Below are 9,330 nucleotides of genomic sequence, written 5' to 3' on the forward strand. Positions count from 1 at the left end.
TTTTACCTCTGCTGTGTGGGGCTTTCTGGTACACCCCAAGCTGTATGCAGTCAAAACAGGCTTAGGTACACAGACCAATGTAATTCCCTGTGTGGGCACTCTTCCGCCATAATAAGAGTGGCTTCTTTTCATTTAGTGTAACCCCCTTCCAAAGTGACACAAGAGTGTCCACATTGAGAGTTATAGTTGTATAACTATATCAGTTTAAATTCACACTGTACCTTACACCACTATATTCCCATATACACAAACCCTCGGATAGAACGAGTCTCCCTGTTTCATAGCAATACCTCTTCGGGCCCAATTTTTTGATGCTTTGCAACCTGTGTATTTATTTACATCTTAGAGAAGTGAGTGAGTGTTGGTATAAAATGTTACTCTTCTGCTTTAATAGTATTTTATACATCTGTATCTCCTTAGGGGCTTCCCATTGACTTTTTGCGCACCAATTATTCTATTTTATAGAAAGGACAGCCTTGGTGCTGGATATTATCTTAATTTCAGCCAGGTCTGAAATATTAAGATTTGGGGAATCATTCAGGTAAAATCTTACCTACTTTTGAGACATCATACCTTCTTCTCCTAAAGCTTTTGTCCCAACATGTTATGTTACGTGTAGTGAAGCTGCCATAAAATCAAACTGATTACATGAAAGATGGAGAAGGGTCCCTTTTTTTCCCCGCATTAGAATCACAGACAAGTCACAGTTTCAGCTGTGGTATCTGAGATCCACTCTGCAATTCTAACAGGAAAATTGTACTCTGTGCAATTAAATGGGTAAGGTGGCCATTCTGTTATGTCAGTATGTGATTATATGGGGATACAATAGCATACAGTAGGTTTTAATTTATGCTCTACCTCTAGTCTACTACCTGTTAACTGGATAGCAGTTATTATGAACAAAGTCTCTTACAATGTTTTCCTCATTTCATCATATTTTTGTATTAACACTATAATTGTTTCCAGAGTGTTTCATTGTGCTAGGATGTTTATAGTAACAGATTTTACACTAGCTTTAAGCCTATATTTATTGGCAAAAATAAATGTATTCCTGGCTTCCAGCTTCATGCTGCTTCTAGTCAGTTTCACAACAGGGAGTGCGGGAGTGACATGAAATGTTTCACCTAAGGCACAATGATCATGAATGCTCCAAGTAAACTGGAAAAAATCTTCCAGAAACACTGGGCTTTTCAAGCTTTTCCTTTCTTTGATGAAAAGCAAATTCTGATTTTGTTTGAAAAAAAATCAGGGGTCAGCCCCGACAATAACCAGAAGTAGAAAATTGAAAACATTGTGGATAAATTGTTGGATTTAGGCCCAATTACATCAAAGAAGAATGCAAAGAATATATGCCACAAAAGTCAGACTTCATGTATATACTATAGGCAGTTCTCCTTCTTCTCCCCCTCAACCTCTTACAGTAGTGGAAAAACATCCAGAAAGCCAGCCACTAGTTAGCCAACCCTTTACTTAAATGATGCACTGGATAGACACTTAAAACTGTTTACAGCTGCCTTAAATCAATGTATCTGAATTCAGTAGCTGACCAAATTAAGCTAAATCAATATGACACCCAGGAGCGCCGCCAGCTTTTCTGCCGCCCTAGGTGGCGGAAGGTCCCGCCCCGAAATGCCACCCCCCACAGAGGTGGCGGAAGGTCCCGCCGCCAAAATACCGCCACGGTCGCCGCTCCCCAAATTGTAGTGCCCTAGGTGACCGCCTAGGTCGCCTAATGGGTTGCACCGGCCCTGATAACACCCCGTCCCACCACCATCACCACCTGTAAACAGAGCTGCCCACTGTCACTGTTAAGGATAACAGTCCACAAACTAGCAGGAGCCAGAGTGAGCCTGTTGACCTATTCCCAGGCCATAGTGGAATTACTTTTAAAATAGAACTAATCCATAATCAACCCCCAAACCTCTTTCCTGGCTTGACCCCCAAACTTCCCCTGTTATACAGAAACCATTTTATCTACATCTTCTACACACTGACTGTTTTGGGGGAGTGTGGTAGGGGGAATGGTTTTAAAGGGCCCCTAAATGCCTCTTACCTCCTCCACTAATCCTAGCTTTTTCCACAGATTCGCTATGTACCGGGGGTGGATATCACCTCTCTTCAGGTGCTACCTAACAGGCTCACTCACACCCACATACTGTAAACACAGAAAACAAGGGAAGTTAAAGGAAGAATACTGAAATGACCCCCTTATGCCTGGTCTACAGCAGGTAGGTTGATGTAAGCCACCTTTTGTCAACTTAGTTGTGCATGTGTCTACAGTTAAATTTGTCTCCCACCAACGTAAGTACCCCGTTACAGTGACGCAGTAACACCACCTTCCCAAGCACCATTCAGCCCTGGTTAATGGACTGATGTACTGATGTCGACACAGCAGGACTATAGACACTGTGTTACCTATATTGACCCTAACAGTCCTTCAGCAGCATTCCCAGAATACCTGACACTGACCGCTCTGGTCATAATTGTGACCTTGACATTCCAGGGGTCATGTAGACCAGAAGGTCCCTCTGCCCTTTAAAGCCCCATGAGTTTTTGAAATGCCTTTTCCTGATTGCCCAGCTTGGCGAGCACACCTAGCAGCTCTCCATCATTGTGTGTAACTGCCCAGCTTACCATGCTGGCTACATGCTTCACATACACTCTGGCTTGGAATAGACAGTAGATATTGGATCTCCTGAGCCTGTGGGGAGAAGAGGCTGTGCAAGCACAGCTACTGACCAGTCATAGAAATGTGGACATCTACGAACAGATTGCACAGGGGATGCAGGAAAAGAGGTATAACAGGGACCAGTAGCAGTGCTGAGTGAAATTGAAGGACCAGGGCCGGCTCCAGGCACCAGCCGAGCAAGCTCGTGCTTGGGGCGGCAGATTTCAAAGGGCGGCATTCCATCTAATCTTTTTTTGTTTTGTTTTGTTTTGTTTTGTTTTGCACTTCACCACTTTGGCCGCCCCTGCAGGTTTTTTCTTTTTGGTTTACTGCTCCCGCCGCCCTGTAGGGGGCGGAAGAGGGGAGCACCCTGCAGCAAGCCCGGTAGGGCAGCCCGCGTCCTTCCCTGCCTGCCGAACGGAGCGGCACGGAGCCCTTCCAGCAGGCAGCGCAGTGGGAGGGGCCATGTGGCAGCGCCCCGCTTAAGGAAGCCCTGGCCACCCCCCTTCTCTCTCTCTCCCCCCCCCCGCTAGCCGGGGTGCGCACTCCGCTGCCCGGGGTCTGCAGGGCCAGGAGTCCCCCTGCACCCACGCTCCCGCCGCCCCGCAGGTATTTTTTGTTTGTTTTTATTTTTTCTTTTCTTCGCCGCTCCGGCAGGTGGGCCAGTTTGTCGTCCCCCCCGCCCAGCGCTCCGGCCGGGGGCAGGTTTGTTCCCCCTCCCCCCCCCCCGTTGCTGCTCTGGCCGGCCAGTTTGTCCCCCTCTCCCTTTGCTGCTCCAGCCGGCCGGTTTGTTCTCCCCCCTCCCCCTTCGCCGCTCCGGCCGGGGGCAGGTTTGTTTCCCGGGCCCCCTCCCCCCCCTTTTGCCGCTCCGGCCGGTTTGTTGTCTCCCCCCCCCCTCCGGCTGGGGGCAGGTTTGTTTCCCGCCCCCCCCCCTTTGCTGCTCCGGCCGGCTGGTTTGTTTCCCCCCCCCCTTCGCCGCTCCGGACAGGGGCAGGTTTGTTTTCCTCCTCCCCCCACACCCTTGCTGCTCTGGCTGGCCGGGCGTTTTTTGCTTTGGGTGGCAAAAAAGCCAGAGCCGGCCCTGTGAAGGACTATGTCAGTCATTCCAGAAGACCAGGCAGGCCAACAGTTGATCCAGTGCTGGGCCGCAGACCTGCCCCTTTTATAAAGAACTGCATGCATACTTGGCGGAGACCCCACTGTGATGGGTTCGCCCTGGGATGCCACCTGGAACTGGGGTACCACTGAGCTCTTTGACCCACCAGCCTGGGCTCTCTCTCACACTGTGCTGCTGTGACAAGCTGCAAAGCGCTCCAAGTTTGCTCTTTCACTAGCATTCACACAGGTAGGGATACCCCCAGCTGCAGTCACATGCAGGCTCTCTAACCAGCAGCCTCCCAGTCTAGGACCCCAGAGCAATACTGTCCTGCCCTGGTCAAATCTGGCCAGTACAGTATATGAGTTGAACACCCGGTCCGCCTCTCCCTCAATGTGAAGAGGACCATGCACACTTGTGGTAACCAAGCTGAGATTTTCCCCAGACTCCTTAGTCAAACGCACACTGATTGGGATTAAAACATAAAATAAGTTTATTAACTACAAAAAGATAGATTTTAAGTGATAGCAAACAGATCAAAGCAGATTACCTAGTAAATAAACAAAACTGCAAACTGAGCTTAACATACTACATAGGTAAGAGATGAATTAGTAAATTCTCACCCTGAGTGATAAACAGGCTAGCAGATTCTTAAGGCATAAGCTGCCTTGGCTTTGCAGCTTGGGTTTCCCAGGTTTTCGTACACGGGCTAGCAATCCCTTAGCCTGGGACCATCACTTGCCCCCGTTCAGTCTTTATTCCTCAGGTGTTTCCAGGTGTGTTGGTGTAGGGAGAGTGAGGTCCCATCATGATGTCATTTCCCCTCTGTTATATCTTCTTCCCACTTGCTGGAAAGCTCTTTTGCTGTGACCTGGGTCAAACAGTTCCCCTGGTGTAGTGCTATCTCTGAGAGGTTTCTCTTGTACATAGTTCCTGGGGTAATCCTTGTGCTTGTGTGCATTTCCCCAATAAGCCATTAACATTGTTTGGCCTTTTTACTGTTGTACCCAAAAGGCTGCTTGTGGGAGTTTTCAGCCTCACAATATGTTTCAGTAACGCATACATAGGCAAAATTCATAACGTCACATATAACGATAGCACATACAATCCAATGGGATATTAATGTCTAACAGATCAAGACTTTTAGAATGATACCTCACAAGGCATACTTTGTTCAAAAGATATCCTAATTACATGACAGTGGTGAATATTGGGGTACTAGGGTGTCACATCCACCACTACTCTGCAAACTACTGTGAATACCTCTGAGGAGCCCAAGCCACAGGCCACATGCAAAAACAGTGAGGACAAGGAGGAGGAGGAGGATGGGGGACATGCAACCAGAGGGTCCAGCTATGCTGCGAGCCAGGACCTGTATGATACTCCACCACATTCCAGTCAGTTGCAGCAGTCGAGCATGGATGAGCCTGATGCAGGGAAAGGATCCTCATAAGTGTGTACATTTCCCATTACAGTGATGGCACCCCCAACTCAACAGGACACAACAATTGACTTTTCATTAATTTACTCGTACTAGAGGAAGTAGCAGTACAACACAGAGAAGTAGAGTTATCTGCTTTTCATTGCACTATGGAGTTAGGCAAAGGGGGCCATGAGGAGCAGTTGTTTTATGTACACTGGGATGTCCCTTGAATCCTCCTGAGAGATCTCAAGAAACTTCCCTGGAGGTACTCTGCAATCCTTTCCTGAAGGTTTCTAGGGATGGCAGTCTTATTTCTTCCTCTGTGGAAGGACACTTTCCCATGCCAGTCAGTGATAACTTTGGCAGGCACTATGATAGTACACAGACACCAGCAGAAGCTGTGCTCTCTCTGCCTTTCTTACCCTCAGGAGTCAGATTTCAGGTAAAATCACTATTGCATATGGCACCAGTATTCCATGCCATTGCCCTATACTCATTTCACACAACCGAGCAATTCCCTCCTCATTTCCCTCACCCCGGCAGCCCATTCTCACCATGGCTTATGCTGTGAATGGTGCTGTGCTCAAGCACTCTGCAGTGGAAGTGTCAATAAGCATGTCTTGTTTAAAACTTTAGGGGAACAAGGGAAGGAGCTTCTGAATCTTAACTTTCGCTTTGTGATGTGACTATACAGGCAATGGTACCTCTGTGTGTTTTATATACAGCTTCTGCCATTGTGGCCTTGCGGGATTCCCGCTCCACACCCGTGCCAGATAAGGAGAAAGAAAAGGACCTGGGATGACCTGTTCAATGAGATCCTGCAAACTAGTGCTGCATCAAACCATGAGCAAAGGGCCTGGAGAGTGAATATTGCAGATACCCTGGAGAAGGAAAGAGCAGAGAGGAGAAAGGCCCAGGAGTCCCAGCAGGAAAAGGAGAGGGAGATGCACCAGAACATAATGTGACTTTTCCAGCAGCCAACAAATGCTACAGACTCTTGTGGACCTAGTGGTTGAACAATCCAGGATTCACCTCCCTCTGCAGTCCATGGAGAACTCCATTGTGGGACCTCCCTACATTCCTGCTCAACATTCCACAAGGCATCAGAGGGCACTGCCCTACCCCTACACCCCAGGGGACATTAAAGACAACCACAGCTTCACAGACATCAACCATGGTTTTCACATGTGGGTGTATGTGTAGCTAAAATGGACATAAATGTCCTTTTCCTTTCATAAGTTCTGTTCTATTAATTTATTGAATTTGTAATGGATTAGCTTAAAATTGCATACTTTTTTCTTTTCACTGATTTTGTTACAGAATAAAATTCTATTATTTGGAACATAATTTATCTTTATTAGTTCACAACATATGCTGTAGAGTGCCTAGCCGTTCTGAAATTACCCACTTTACTTGTTACTGTACAGTGTGACAACTCATAGGATCAGTGACAGAGTAATAATCATAAATGTACAGCAAGTTCCACAAAATTAATAGCTCTATTGACAGTGTTATAGTGATACATGTACACCAAACATTACATAGTTCCTAATAGGCCTCAAAGCAACAGGGCTAGACAGAGCACAGTACACCATGATGCATTACTGTGACTGTTAAAATGCTCTTTCAAAGCTTCCCTGAGCTGTATTGCTCCGTGTTGAGCTCTTGTGTTTGGTTGTTCAAACTCAGACAGCCTCTCCACCTCCATCCTAGCAGCAACTTTTCCCCCTTTGTTTCACAGATATTATGCAGGATACAACAGGCAGCTATAATGGTTGTAATATTTTTCTCACTGAGATCCAGTCCTGTGAGTGAACAATGCCACCATCCCTTCTAATCACGAAAAGCATGTTAAATGGTCATTCTGCACCTGCTGAGTTGGCAGATGAATCTCTCCTTGGTGCTGTCGAGGTGTCCGGTGTATGGCTTCAAGAGCAAGGGGAGCAAGGGGTAGGCTGGGTCCCCCAGGAACACTATTGGCATTTCAACATTCCTAATGGTAATCCACCGATCAGGAAAGAAAGTCCCTACTTGTAGCTTTCTGAAAAGTCCTGTGTTCTTAATGATGTGAGCATCATGCATCTTCCCTGACCAGCCCACATTGATATTGATGAAGCATCCCCAGTGATCCATCAATACTTGCGTAACCACACAAAAATAACCCTTTTTGTTGACATACTCTGTGGCAAGGTGGTCTGGTGCCAAAATAGGGATGTGTGTGCACCATCTATTGCTCCCCCACTGTTCAGGAACCCCACTGCTGAAAGTCCATCCATTATGTCCTGCACATTGCTGAGAGTCACAGTCCTGTGTAGCAGAAGACAATTAAGAGCCCTGCATACTTGCATGACAACAGTCCCCACAGTGGATTTTCAAACTCCAAAATGATTTTCCACTGACCAGTAGCAATCTGGTGTTGCACCTTTCCACAGTGCGGTCACCGTTCGCTTCTCCACTGTAAGTGCAGCTCTCATTTTGGTGTCCCTGCACTGGAGAGCTGGGGTGCGCTCAATGCACAGATCCAGGAATGTGGCCTTGCGCACCTGGAAGTTCTGCAGCCACTGCTCATCATCCTAAGCCTGCATTATGATGCAATCCCACCAGTCAGTACTCCTTCCTTGGGACCAGAATTAGTGCTCCACCATCTGCAGCTGCTCCCTGAAAGTCACCTTGAATTGGTACTCGCTATGTCCCACAGCATTCTGTCCTCCGTCCTTCCGTTCCCTTGCTGATTCGGGTCTTCTTGCAGTTCTGCAAATACCTGAGGATCGTGAGTCCTGTGCTTGCAACCTTTATGACAAATAGTGCAGAGCTCTGCAGGTGCCACACTTCTATCAGAGGAGGGCAGCGAGGAGGGCCACATGGGTTTGTGGGATTTTGAAAAAAAGGTGCAAAAAAATTATGTGCTAGAGATGACATTATGGGATGGAGATTGTTGCACACTGGGAAGATGACCCCTTGCTCCCTGTCATCCCTGTTTGATTCTTTTCAGCCCCGCCATGCACTACCCAAAAAGACAGTGCACTGGATGGGATACCTATCCACCATGAACTGCACTGTGCATTGATACAAGCACTCCTGGTGAGTATGTGCACCACCAACACCAGAAGCCAAGTATGCACATGCACAAGCGATGTACTAACTGCAGCAGCTTTATGCAGATGCAACTTGCATGGACCAAAGTTTGTAGTGTAGCCAGGGCCTGAGACCACAGTGTTGTCAACCTTCTCCCAGGGCAGGGGACAGACTGGCAGCAAAGGAAATGGGAAGTAACAATGCATAGATCGGACTGTAGGAGAACACTGGAAAACAAATGGTCCTCTCTTAATAGGACTATGGGGCCAGTGATAACAGAAACTGGTCCCATGAAGAGGAAATGAGGCCTTCATTGTACAGCCATTTCCTCAATGAAGTCATTACATATTGAATATCAAAAGTCAGAGGAACAGTCATTAGAAAAATTATAAAGGATAAAGTCCTGCATGTTAGTTTTGTCTTTTCTGTAAATACAGTACTTTCTACCATTTTTACTGGATTAATAAGAGACTAGTCTGTTGGGCCTTATCCCTTAGTCACAATCTGAAAGTATGTCTTATGTTATTTTAATACTGTAACAATAGCTTAGTGCAAATGCAGGCGCTAACAGAACACATAATTCTTGTGTCAATGGTGAGGATTTCAATGATTTCTCTTTGAGGGTAGGCTAGTATATTCCCTTACATATCTAATATTTCCTGGTGGTTTTTGCTTGTGTATGGCAACATGATACATCAACAGTATATTTTGCTAGGGGCCACAATATCTGCCCCTTGAATTGCTCCTGTAATTGCCTGAAGCCAGTTCCCTATACATTTGTGTGTCTGACAGTCTGATGGCCTAGAAAAGTCTGTGTGCAGTGTACAGCACAGTTCAGCGATTGTGTTTATACAGAGCAGTGAAATAGTTTGCAAAAGCCCTGATGCATCTTTTTTTGCTCTTTCAGCATAAGTGTTTTAAAAAGCATAGTGATCACTAATAAATACCATTTTAAAATTAATATTAAAGTGAATAGACAAGAGATCCAACAGGCAGGTGGGATTTGAAAAACAAAGATGATAAAGTTACACTATAGTAATAATCAGGGTATTGTAATTTGTCTCCTCA

Source organism: Emys orbicularis, chromosome 3 (assembly GCF_028017835.1).
Source record: "Emys orbicularis isolate rEmyOrb1 chromosome 3, rEmyOrb1.hap1, whole genome shotgun sequence".
In the NCBI taxonomy this organism is placed as follows: Eukaryota; Metazoa; Chordata; order Testudines; family Emydidae; genus Emys; species Emys orbicularis.